Raw genomic sequence first — 11,677 nt, forward strand, 5'->3', positions numbered from 1 at the left:
GGAGAGAGAAAAACTGAACATCAGCATTCATCTCTTTCTGCTTCCTGACTACAAAAACAGCTACCTCATGCTTTTCCCACAGTGACGGACTGTATCCCCTCAAACTACAAACCAAAACAAGCCTCTCCTACCTTAGGTTTCTTTCATGAGACAGTTTATCATAGCAATGAGATGAGTAACCAACAAACTGTCCATGCCTAGGACAGCTTTCACTCCATAGCAGAGCTGAGTGAGCTATTGTGACAACCTGAATGACCCAGGCCATATGGCCTTCAACACCTCACACACCTACTTCTTAACACTTGCATCACAGTTTTTGACATCTAGTGTAAATCCAGTAAGACTTAAATGTGGGTCACATTTCATGTGGAAGGCAGCAGCTGGTCATACTGAGCCCTTCAGTGGCTCCTTTATCCAATCCTGTCTTTGCTCCTCCTCCTCCTCTTCTTCCTTCTCTCTCGCTAATGGTGGTTATATGCAGAATTCCTTGAGGACATGCACAGACTCCAGTGGCTCATTCCCACGCCTAGAAGGCAGATTCAGAAGGTCTGAGAGGAGGGGAAGCCTGTAAATCCGAATTTTCAACAGGGGACCTGCTGATGGTGCTGACCGAGATCAGGTGTTCCATGCTGTAGGGGAGAGCTCCCTGCACCTGGCCAGGAAAGCAGATGACTTGGCCAGAGAAGATGAATTAACTCTACAGAACCCTTGGGACAGACTTATTGAGATGTTTCAGCTCACACTGGGACTTTAGGCAAGGAATTCATGGCTCCCCAGCGTCCTCCAAAGTTCCTTGATTTCCTCAATTTTAATTGTATTCTATGGGCTCTTTCCAAACCCAACTTCATTTGGCTTGCAAAAAGGCTGTCTAACTTCAGTGTTTCCCATTATTGGAGCTATGAACATGAGTTATAGCTGTTAATCCCTCATTCACAATAAGCACAATGAACCTGACCATTAGTTCTTTGGGACTTGTTCTCTGAGAGTATGTCTTGGCTTGTCCAATCTCTTTATTCTGTGGTTGTCCATACCAGGTGTCTCTTACATCATGATCAGCACAAACCTAATAAGGAAAGAGTTCAGATTTAACAGACTAAGTGGATATTTTAAGAATAGGAATAAAGAGAAGTAAGAGGAAATGAGTTTAAAATTTAGATGAGTGCTTACACTAACTTCTTAATGTCCATGACCTTATCTATAATAAATGAGACTATAGGTATAAGTCTGAAGGGTTAAATTAGATGCTTTGTATGCAGTAAATGTCACCTATAAACCAGGCTTATAACTCCTTTTCTTCTTCTGTGTCCTTGTGGCCTGAATTGCTAGCAATCATCTTAGTTACCTAGAGATTCCCAAAAGACTGTGGGCTTGAGGATACCTGTGGATAATACCCGGTGGCTAAAATTGAGCTTTGCGGTGGTTCTGTCCAAGACACTCCTGTTTTCCCTGGAGTAAAATTTTTTCTCTACTATATCCCATTGCCCCTATGTGTCTTCTCTTATTCCAGCTAGCTGAACTCCCTCACTGTAGCCTTTTTGGGGCCAGACTCCTAACAGCCCTTCCCACTGCAAACCTCATTGTGATGAGTTTAGTGGAGAAAAATCTGCTAAGCCCCTATCCCCAGTAGGGCTTTGCTATGTGCGCCCTTTAAGGGAAGACAAATGTGGCTCTTGGTGATGAGTCACAGGCTGTTGTTACCTTGCTGTATGTGGAGCTGTCTGTGAAGTTCACACCAGGCCCCTTCAGAGAAGGTGCTAAATAATTCACCCAAACAGCCTGCCCTTACATCTGTCCTAGCCTGTCCCCTGATGACCTCAAGGGTGTATTTCTAAGTTCCTACCAGCTGTATGATGGTGTCTGGGGGTGGGGGAAGGCAGGAAGGTGAACAGGCTGAGCATGGAGCTTATCCTTGCTCTCAGGAATTCTCCAGGTTCCAGAGTAGATAGTGTGATTGGTGTGTACTGATGGCTTCTTGAGTCTAAGGACACCAGATGCTATGTTTAGACTCAAGCAGTATAAACATTTATTAAGCAGCCACCGTGTGCTGGACAATTTACCTTCCTTATCTTATAACCTGTCAAGTCCACAAGGCAGAGACGGTTTAATGGGCACAGAGAAGAAACATGACATGTCCCACTCCATACTTCCGGTAAGAGGAAGAGCCAGAACTGGCCCTAGATCATGTGACCAGTACCTGTGATCAAGGGTTCCTGGCATCTGGGGACACTTTTGGCTTTTATAAACTGTGGCTATCTTGGTGATTTATGCTCTGATACATTAGTCCTAATGCTACCAACTTCTCTAGATGGAAGTATATTTGTGATGCATGTTAAGCCCTTTCTACTGCTCATTTTAATTGTTCTGCTTTATATTTTGACCTGATCACCTACTGATCAAAGTGGTGACTAGAAGACCTTTTTCAAAATAATGTCTCATCCCAGCAACTTCCTGTGTGGAGGGAAGATGTGCATTATTAAACAGAATTCCAGGAATCTCTTGTAGGGCTCAATTTAGCCTGGGACTGAACAGTGTGAAACACAGACTCAGAGGAGGAGCTGGGTACACCAGGAAGGATGTACCAACAAGGGGTAGGCCAGGAGCATTTAGTTTCTCAATTTTAAGAGTATAACTTATGCACACTAAAACATGAGAAATCTTCCCTTTCAGCTACTCTCACTAGATGCACTTGCCTACCTTAGTTGGTGGGCAGGTAATTATAGCCCCTAATACTCATGCAAGTTTCTGGGTATATCTATCTGATACTGTACAGGGTGCTTTGTAAACATACTAAGGTTATCAACCATTGTCTGTACGTTTAGAGACGAGGTATCTTCAGAGCAAAAATAGTAATCAAAATTTTCTCTCTCTCGTGCACATGTGGACAGGCACACGCACAGAGTGAGAGTGGGAAGTAGGGGCGAGACCAGGCCGGGAATAGACATATACTTTTCGATTCTAATAAGAAAGCTAGTTCCATTATAGCAGGATTTTGTTTCAAACAAAAATAAATTATTTACCTCCTGCAGCAAGCTATTTATAGCTGTAAAGGAGCAGATAAGGTTAAAAAGAAAAAGGCAGACTCCAAGGCAGCAGGTTGGAAGATGCGGGTGCCGTAGCAGCTGCACTTCTTATTCTTTTTTTTCTCCGTCAGTCAGCAACCTGATAACTCCATAGGTGTGACAGTCTCACCATGCTATAATCAAAACAAAAATAAGCTATGCAGTCCCTCGCATCAGCTTCTGAGAAGGTGCTGCATCCTCCAAGGCCTCCCTGGGACAAGGTCCTCACCTCATCAGTGACCGGCACTAGCCTGACAGTCTGCTGAGCAGCCTGCGTCACTCCACCCTCATCCTGTACAAGGTAATGGCCCCAGAGGATAATAAGTCCAGCGCCCTCATTAAAGCAGCTGATGTCAGCGTGGAACCTCGGTGGCCTGGCTTGTTGGCAGAGGCTCTTGCCAGTGTCAGATTGGGGGCCTCATCTGCAACTGGGTTAGAGGACATAGGCCTGGTCCAGCACCTGGAGTTTTGCCTGCAGGCAATCCTGCCCCCCTCCTGAGGAGGAGAAAGTAGAAGCTGGAAAGAAATATCTGAGAGTCTGATGTCACGGGCTTTGGTGGTTTTGACTAAACCTCTCTTGTCAGTGTGTTCAATAAAAAGCCAAACCTGTTTTGTTTTGTGTTTTCAGTTATGTGGAAATGAAGGGATGTGGTTGTTTGTTATTTTCATCACTGAGTGTTACTAGGGAAACTGAGGTTCCGTCTTGAAGTGCTTGGTCTCATTAATTAAAGGACTTAGAAATAGACCCAGAAGGCCATGACAATTTTATTAGAGCGTAAGAGAAAAGCAGCACAGGTTAGGTGAAAACCTCCACAGCTGCCAGGAAGAGATCGAGAAAAAAAACAATGTAAGTATTTAGGTTAGGTATGGAGGAGAAATAGAGACCACCTTTAGGAAAGAAAAGGTTCTCCCAAGAATAGAAGCGGGCTCCTGAGCTGAGAAAAGAGCCCGAAGGTTTTTATTGGTTCTTTGAGAATTTCACACCATACACCCACTGCAGTCCCACTCATCTCCCCTTCTCCCCTTCTCCCACCCTCCACTCTTCCAACCTCCCTCCCACCGCCTGCCAACAATGAGAAAAAGAAAGACTCACTGTGGAAGCTGTCGGGTATCGCAATGTGTCCCCACAGTATACCCTTCTGTCCACGCTTCTTTGCTCGCAAATGTTCATTGCAACGGCTTGTTGGTCTGATACGAGGCCTCTAGCTTCTTCTACTCTGTCAATACTGGAACGTTACTGGGACTCCTCTCCAATATCCTGTTGTATAGCCCTGTAACATGGAGATCCTGTAGTTTGGGATCTGCTCAGCCCCTTCACGCACTCGAACAATTCATCAATGGGATATATTTTGGAGTGAGCCAATTCAAAGCTCTGGATCTGAGCCTGAAAGGTATCTGAGCTGGTCAGCTTGCTAGCTTTCCCACTCTCGTGCCTACAGAGGGGCTCACCAGCAACCCCCTCTTTCAGGGACAGTTCTACGTGGCTACCCAGGTGAGGTGCAAGGCCTGTTCTCCTGAGTGCTATAACTGGTGAGAGACATGGCCCGTTCTCCTACATCATGACCTCGGGGCCAGCTCTCCTACTTGCCATAGATGGCCAGGGACAAGGGAGGAGACGAGTATGTCTCCCTCATCCATGCCACTGCCCAGCAGACAAGAGGCAGGCCCAGCTCTCCCATACTCATGCCCTTGGGGCCAGCTTACCTGCAACTCCCACATCCAGGGCCAACTGCTGTGCTGCCCAGGAGAGGTGCATGGTCTGTCCTCCCAAGCGTTGCAGCAGGTGAGGGGCAGGGACAGCTTTCCCACTCTGATGACCAGCTCTCCTATGTGCCATAGGTGGCAAGGGATGAGAGGGGATCACTTATCCCTTGCCCATGTCACTGTATAGCAGACAAGTGGCAGGGCCAGCTCTCTCATGCTCATGCACTCAGGGCTGGATCAACGTCCCTTGCCACCAGGGTTAACTCTACAGTGCTGCCCAGACGAGGTGTATCACCTGCTATTCTGAGTGCTGCAGCTGGTGAGGGGCAGGGACAGCTCTCCTGCTCTCATACTTCCAGGGCCAGGTCTCCCACAATGCTCAGGAGAGGGGTGGGACCAGTTCTGCTTAGTTGATGCTCAAACATCAACATGTTTCTGGGCAGCAGCCCAGACCAGGGACATCTGGCCTGGCCTTTGATGGTAACAGACCCCTGCTGCTTCAGGGTCATGTATCCAGACATGCCCCACTGGCAGCACAGGCTAGGACCTCACCACGGTCTCAGGTGGCATCACTGGCTATTCACATCAGGCTGTTCCTCACAATCCTTAAGTTTCCCATTCTGCCTCTCTTCATTCTTACGTTTCTCTTTTTCTTCCATTCTTCACCACTTACTTGTTCCTCTTAGTGGTGCCCAGAGTCTCTGAGTGTCTGAGGTTGCCTCAGGAGTGGTCTCAGGAGTCCTATGCCCAACTCATGCATTATGGCACCAGGGAGGAGTCATGTATAGCATGGTCTGCCTCTCTCCCAGGCCTGTGCAGTGTCCAACTGCAGGCTAGCTTTCTGTCTAGTCCTGTGGCACCTCTCAGGGGGTCATCTCCAGCTTACTGCTCACCTGGCCCCCCCATGTGAGGTTCATTTTCTTGGGTTCATTCCTGCCCGGGCCCTCAATCCCAGGCAGGGTTCTTCTAGTCTCTGACTTGCCCCCCCCCCCAATCCTGGGAACGATCAGGAGCTGTATGATGCTGGACTGGTGGTCAACTTAGACTTGCTTTTTTTCAGGGAGTGTTAGACTAATAATCATTCAGATGTTTGTAAGTCAGAACACTGAGCATAGACATAGTGTCTCTCTTCTCTGTCACCTCCTGACACACATGTGACACAGCAGCCACACCTGCAATGCCTCTAGGGTCAGGCCTGAAGTGTCTTTGATACCCACTCCCTCCCCACTTGAACAGTCTGGGACTGTTTATCCCATATATTCCTTGGATGATGTCAAGGTAAGGAAGGCTCCCAATCTTCATCTGAAAACTGCCTTCACTTATCGGTTCATCTTGATGTAGCTCTTTTTCTGTTCCTACTCTGTCACATGAAGACATCATCAGCTATTAGTCTTACAGCCAGCCATAAACTAGGCTGTGGTTATTCATCCATTTATTTAGCTAATCATTATGAAAGGCCTGTTAACAGAGCAGAGATGAGTATAGAGAGCAGACCCTGAAATTGATGGGTTCTTGTGGCTCTTTACAATGAATTGTACAAAAACTCATCTATCGTTACAGGATAGGAGTTAGTTCATTAAGGGGAAGGAACAGAGTGGTCTAAAGGTGTGCTATGTCTCCCCTGTGTCCTGACTCCAAGAGGGCAAGAAGAGCTGAGGTCTCTCATGGCCTTTTGGGTATTGTTAGCATAGTACCCACCTCTCCCAAGTTTGTATGACACAGCTTTTCCAGGCATGTTCCCTTGGATGAATGAAGCTCAGATGGTAAGGGCTGCCTGTCTCTGTTTGTCTCTGGATCTTCCTCTGTTCCTCTGTTTTCCTGCTTCAGGACTACTGTGGGTCCTGGTGAAAAGACCAGGCCTGACCCCCTCCCCGCAAGTCCCAGGAACTAGGCCATAGGTCACCAATCCCAGGAATGAGAAAGCCATAAAATTACCCAAGGAATAGGCTGGAAGTAACCACAAGAACGGGAAGGTATCTTATCTGAGGGTGGGGCATCTGTGCTGGGCAGCCCACCAACCTAACATTCCTAATGTTAGTTAGGCAATCACTTTGTAACAAGCTTGCCCTTGCTGAATATCATCCAATCATGTAATTGCTAAGCTGGGAATTCCGGGTTCTTGCTCAAGCCCCAAATAAAAACCCTGCCATGTAGCTGCTCCTGGCTCTTCTCTCTAATCCACTGGATTTATCTCTCCCCCTCTTGCTCTTTGTTTTTGCATATGTGGTCCGGCTGTTGGTGGCCTTTGGGGACCTTAAGGTCTGGGCACAACACTGGCTCTGAGAATAGAAGGCTGGGTGGAACTGACGGACATTCTATACTGAGATATAAAGCAGAATAAGTGAGTAAAACACATTAATGCTTAGTGAGCACCGGGTTTAGCTTTCAGAGTGGCAGTGGGAGGAAAACGGTGGACCCTTTGATTGACAAAACAATAATTTGCTAAAAAGCACATTAATACATATTTAAAAGCAATCATTTAAGGCTCCTGGAAGATTTCCTAATGTCATGAAGCCTGGTGGTAAAACATCTAATCAAGAAAACCTACCAAATTGTGCAAAGTGATACTTTGTGGCATTTGAACTATGACTGCTCACCTTCATTTTCTCTTCTTACACAGATCAGTGTAATAGAAACTATACTCTGTATACAGTCAAGAACAGACATCTAGAGCTATTGTTTCATTTTGGGAGGGACAGCTTTAAAGATGGAAAACACCCTGCCCTTGCAAAGGAGCCTGTCTTTCATCAGATCAAAGTTTTAGGCAGTTTATTGCAAAAGGTATTGTCAAGAACAATAGAACAATCAGCTAGCCATGAGTACTAGCTAACAGATAGCTGTGAAACCAATAAATACAGACCAGCCCAGTTGCCCAAGCATTCTGTGTTCACGTTGTCTGCCAACCACCACTGCAGGAGAAACAACTTAATTTAACTTCCATAACCAGTCACTAAACAAAAATAAAGAAACTATGGAAAGGGGGGAGGTGGGGTTGCAGTCAGAATTATCACAGTGTTCTATGTAAAATGTCCATTTCAACGAAATATCTTCAATTTTTAGAATATTTTGAGAATTTCCAATATAAGTACTGTATTTACATCATTTTCACTGCTTCTGTCCCCACACCAACTCTTCCTATGTCCCTCTCAAATTTATGACTTCTTTAATTATTATTGTGTTACACCACACAGAGAGAGAGAGAGAGAGACAGAGATAGAGATAAAGCCATTTATTGTTGCTCATCTGTATGATGTGTATAGGACTGACCCCTTTGGATTGAATAATCTATTAGAGGCTTACCCCTGGAGAAGACTGATGCCCCATCACTCAGCAGCCATTTAATCCCCTATAGCTTTTCTTTTAGGGATGACACTGTGAGATTCCTCCTATTCATGCTGGCATGTCAGCTGGTATTGACATCGTGCAGGTTTCATTTGGCAACTATATTGGTTACCCCAAGATATAAGTACTGCTGTTGTATCCTTGGGACATCCTGCCCCAGTAGCCATCACTGTACTTTGTACACTTTACTGCTATCTGAGGTCACTGACTGCATTTCTCCCTTGGCACCTGGCACAGCACCTTTGGATAATATGAGAGCTAGTCCTTGGGGAGGAGGCATAGGGGTCAGTTCTAGCTTGATTCCTCCAAATCCTGTGTCCAAAGCGTGTAGTATATCCAGCAGTAGGATCCTGCCTTCAGTATCTGTAAGGCAAGAAAGGGCTATGATAACAGCCTATATTGTTTGGGGAGTCTCTTGGACATCCCTGACCAAAACCTCAAAGTATGGTTTTCCTCTGACTGGCACTGGGGTTTTTGTTGATAAGTCTATGGTTCTCAGAGGAATATTGCCACCAAAGTACTGTAATCTTATTTAAACTATCTATATATCTATCCATCTATTCACGTATGTATATAGACACGCTTTACATGCATGTAATTCTAAGTAGACATAAAATAATGTCTTTGGTAGCGTTTTTTTATCCCTCTTCCCTCGCCCAAAAGCATTATTTCCCCAAATGGTGTACTTCATTAATATATAATAAATATACACATGTAGTTTATATGTCTATATAGATAGGAGTAAATATACATGTATGTATTTTAAGTATACATAAATTAATGATTCTCTATGGCTTTTTTCAATCATCTATAGAGTTCTTTATTCCTCCTGCCTTGCTTTCTCTATATGTTGTCTTCTTTTCCTTCTCACTAGTTAAAGTCCCTCCATTTTTTCCCATTTCCCCCTTCATAGCACCTATGCCCTTCTACCCCCCCCAGAGCTTTTTCTAACACACACACACACACACACACACACACACACACACACACACACACACACTCACACAATCACTTTTTTTGTTTGTTTCTGAGCTGTTTGGTTCTTCTACACTCACATATAAAGAGTCAGCCCTAGGATCCGCAAAGAAGACAGAAAATGACAGCATTTGTCTTAAGAGTTGCTTTACTCAGTATGATATTTTCTAGTTCCGTCCATTTATCTGGACATTTCTTGATTTTATTCTTTTCTGCTGATGAGTTGGATTCCACTGTGTGAATGTATGTACCACGTCTCTATCACCAGTTTCACCAGTTGAAGGACATCTGGGTTTTTATATTGTATAGCTATTGTGAGAGGAGCTGTAATTAACATGGCTGAGCACTGTGGAGTAGGCTATTGAGTTGGGGGGGGGGCACATGCTAATGAGTGGTATAGCTAGGTCATATGGTAGAACAACTTTTAGCTCTGAGAATTCTCCACACTGATTTCTGGAGTAACTATGCCGGTCTGCGGTCCCACCAACAGTCATTGAAGGTTCCCCTTCCCCCACATCCTCGCCAGTGTTTGTTATCTGCTGTTTCCTTGATCTTGCCCGTTCTAACTAGGGTAAGATAACATTTCAAAGTAATCTTAATTTTCATCTCCCTGACTTCTGACGTTGTTGAACACTTTAAAAGGTCTTTCTTAGCCATTATTTTTCCTTTTGAGAATTCTCCTTTTAGATATGTAGCCCATTTTTTTTAATTAGATTTTTTTTTTACTCTTTGGTTGTTGTCGTTGTTGTTCATGATCTTATTCTGTTATTTCTGTTAATACTATAAATATTAACCTCTACCAGATGTATAGCTGACAAAGATTCTCTCCCACTCTCTAGCCTTCCTCTCCACTGACTTGATTTCTGTCTTTGCTTTTCTGTTTTATGAAGATGATTTTTTTCAGGTTTTCCTGAGCAAATAGAATCTTATTCACAAAGTCCATTCCTGCACATATAGTACTGCCTTTGTTTTCTTCTCGAAGTTCCAGTGTTTCAGATTTTCCACTGAGGTCTTTGGCCCATTTGGAATTGATTTCTGTGTTTGGTGATAGGTATAAGTCTAATTTCTTTTTTGTTGCTGTTGTTGTTGTTTTTAATTTTTATTTTTTATATTAATTACAGTTTATTTACTTTGTATCCTAGCTGTAGCCCTCTCCCTCATTCCCTCCCAATTCCACCCTCCCTCCCTCATCTCTTCCCTCCCTCTTTCTAAGACCACTGATAGGGGAGGTTCTCCTCCCCTTCCATCTGACCCTAGCTTATCAGGTCTCATCAGGACTGGCTGTATTGTCCTCCTCTGGGGCCTAGCAAGGCTGCTCCTCCCTCGGGAGTGGGGGAGGTCAAAGAGCCCACCACTAAGTTCATGTCAAAGACAGTCCCTGTTCCCCTTACTAGGGAAACCCACTTGGATGCTAAGCTGCCATGGGCTACGTCTGAACAGGGGTTCTAGGTTATATCCATGAATGGTTCTTGGTTGGAGTATCAGTCTCAGAAAAGACCCCTGTGCCCACAGATATATTTGGTCCTTGTGGCGTTCCTGTCCTCTCCAGGTCTTACTAACTCCCCCTTCTTTCATAAGATTCCCTGCACTCTGCCCAAAGTTTGGCTATGAGTCTCAGCATCTGCTTTGATACACTATTAGGTAGAGTCTTTCAGAGGCTCTCTATAATAGGCTCCTGTTCTGTTTCTTGTTTTCTCCTACTTTCAATGTCCATCCCATTTGCCTTTCTAAGTGAGGGTTGATCATCTTACGCCAGGACCTCCTTCTTGTTTAGCTTCTTCAGGTGTACAGATTTTAGTATGTTTATCCTATCTTATAGGTCTAGTATCCACTTATAAGTGAGTATATACTGTGTGTGTCTTTGCTTCTGGGATACCACACTCAGGATGATCTCTTCTAGATCCCACCATTTGCCTGAAAATTTCATGATTTTCTTGTTTTTAATTGCTGAGTAATATTCCATTGTGTAAATGCACCACAATTTCTGTATCCATTCCTCTGCTGAGGGACATCTGGGTTATTTCCAGGTTCTGGCTATCACAATTTCATTCTACTTATGAACATCCACTTTCCCAAGTAGCATTTTTTTTGAAGATGTCTTCCTCTTCTCCAGAGTGTCTTTTTAGCCTGTTTGTCACTATCTCATATCTATAAGTAGAACAATCATATCTGAGTCATCCATTTTGCTCCGTTGATCTACATGTCTGTTTCATTGCAGTCCCATGGTTTTAATACTTGAGCTTTGTAATGTAGCTTAAACTCTGGAATGGTAGTACTTCTGGCATTGTTCCTTTTGCTCTGGATTACTGTAGCTATCTGCACTCTTTCGGGATTCCATTTGAAGTTTAGGAAGCTCTTTTTATTCTGTGAAGAATATCATGCAGTTTGATTGGGATTTCCTTGAATCTTTAAATTGATTTGGATAGAATGTTCGTTTTCATACTGTTGATTCTACCATTTCACAGGCATGGGAGGTCTTTCCATCTTTAATGTCTTCCTCAATCTTTTTCTTCAAAAATTCATTTTCATTGTAGAGGTCTTTGACCACCTTTTATTTATTTATTTATTTATTTATTTATTTATTTATTTATTTATTT

The 11,677-nt window shown here is 44.1% G+C and overlaps 1 protein-coding gene and 1 non-coding gene across 2 annotated transcripts in view; one reads left to right on the forward strand and one right to left on the reverse strand.

Annotated features, from left to right (window-relative positions):
* Positions 1 to 11,677, forward strand: part of Prickle2 (prickle planar cell polarity protein 2) — a 158,571-nt gene that overhangs the window by 34,785 nt on the left and 112,109 nt on the right. The window lies entirely within an intron of this gene.
* Positions 5,826 to 5,957, reverse strand: LOC129692323 (small nucleolar RNA SNORA17). The gene has a single exon (XR_008722676.1). It is a non-coding gene; the product is annotated as a small nucleolar RNA SNORA17 (small nucleolar RNA).

The sequence above is a fragment of the Psammomys obesus genome, unplaced genomic scaffold, assembly GCF_907164565.1.
Source record: "Psammomys obesus unplaced genomic scaffold, mPsaObe1.curated_primary_1811, whole genome shotgun sequence".
Classification (NCBI taxonomy): domain Eukaryota; kingdom Metazoa; phylum Chordata; class Mammalia; order Rodentia; family Muridae; genus Psammomys; species Psammomys obesus.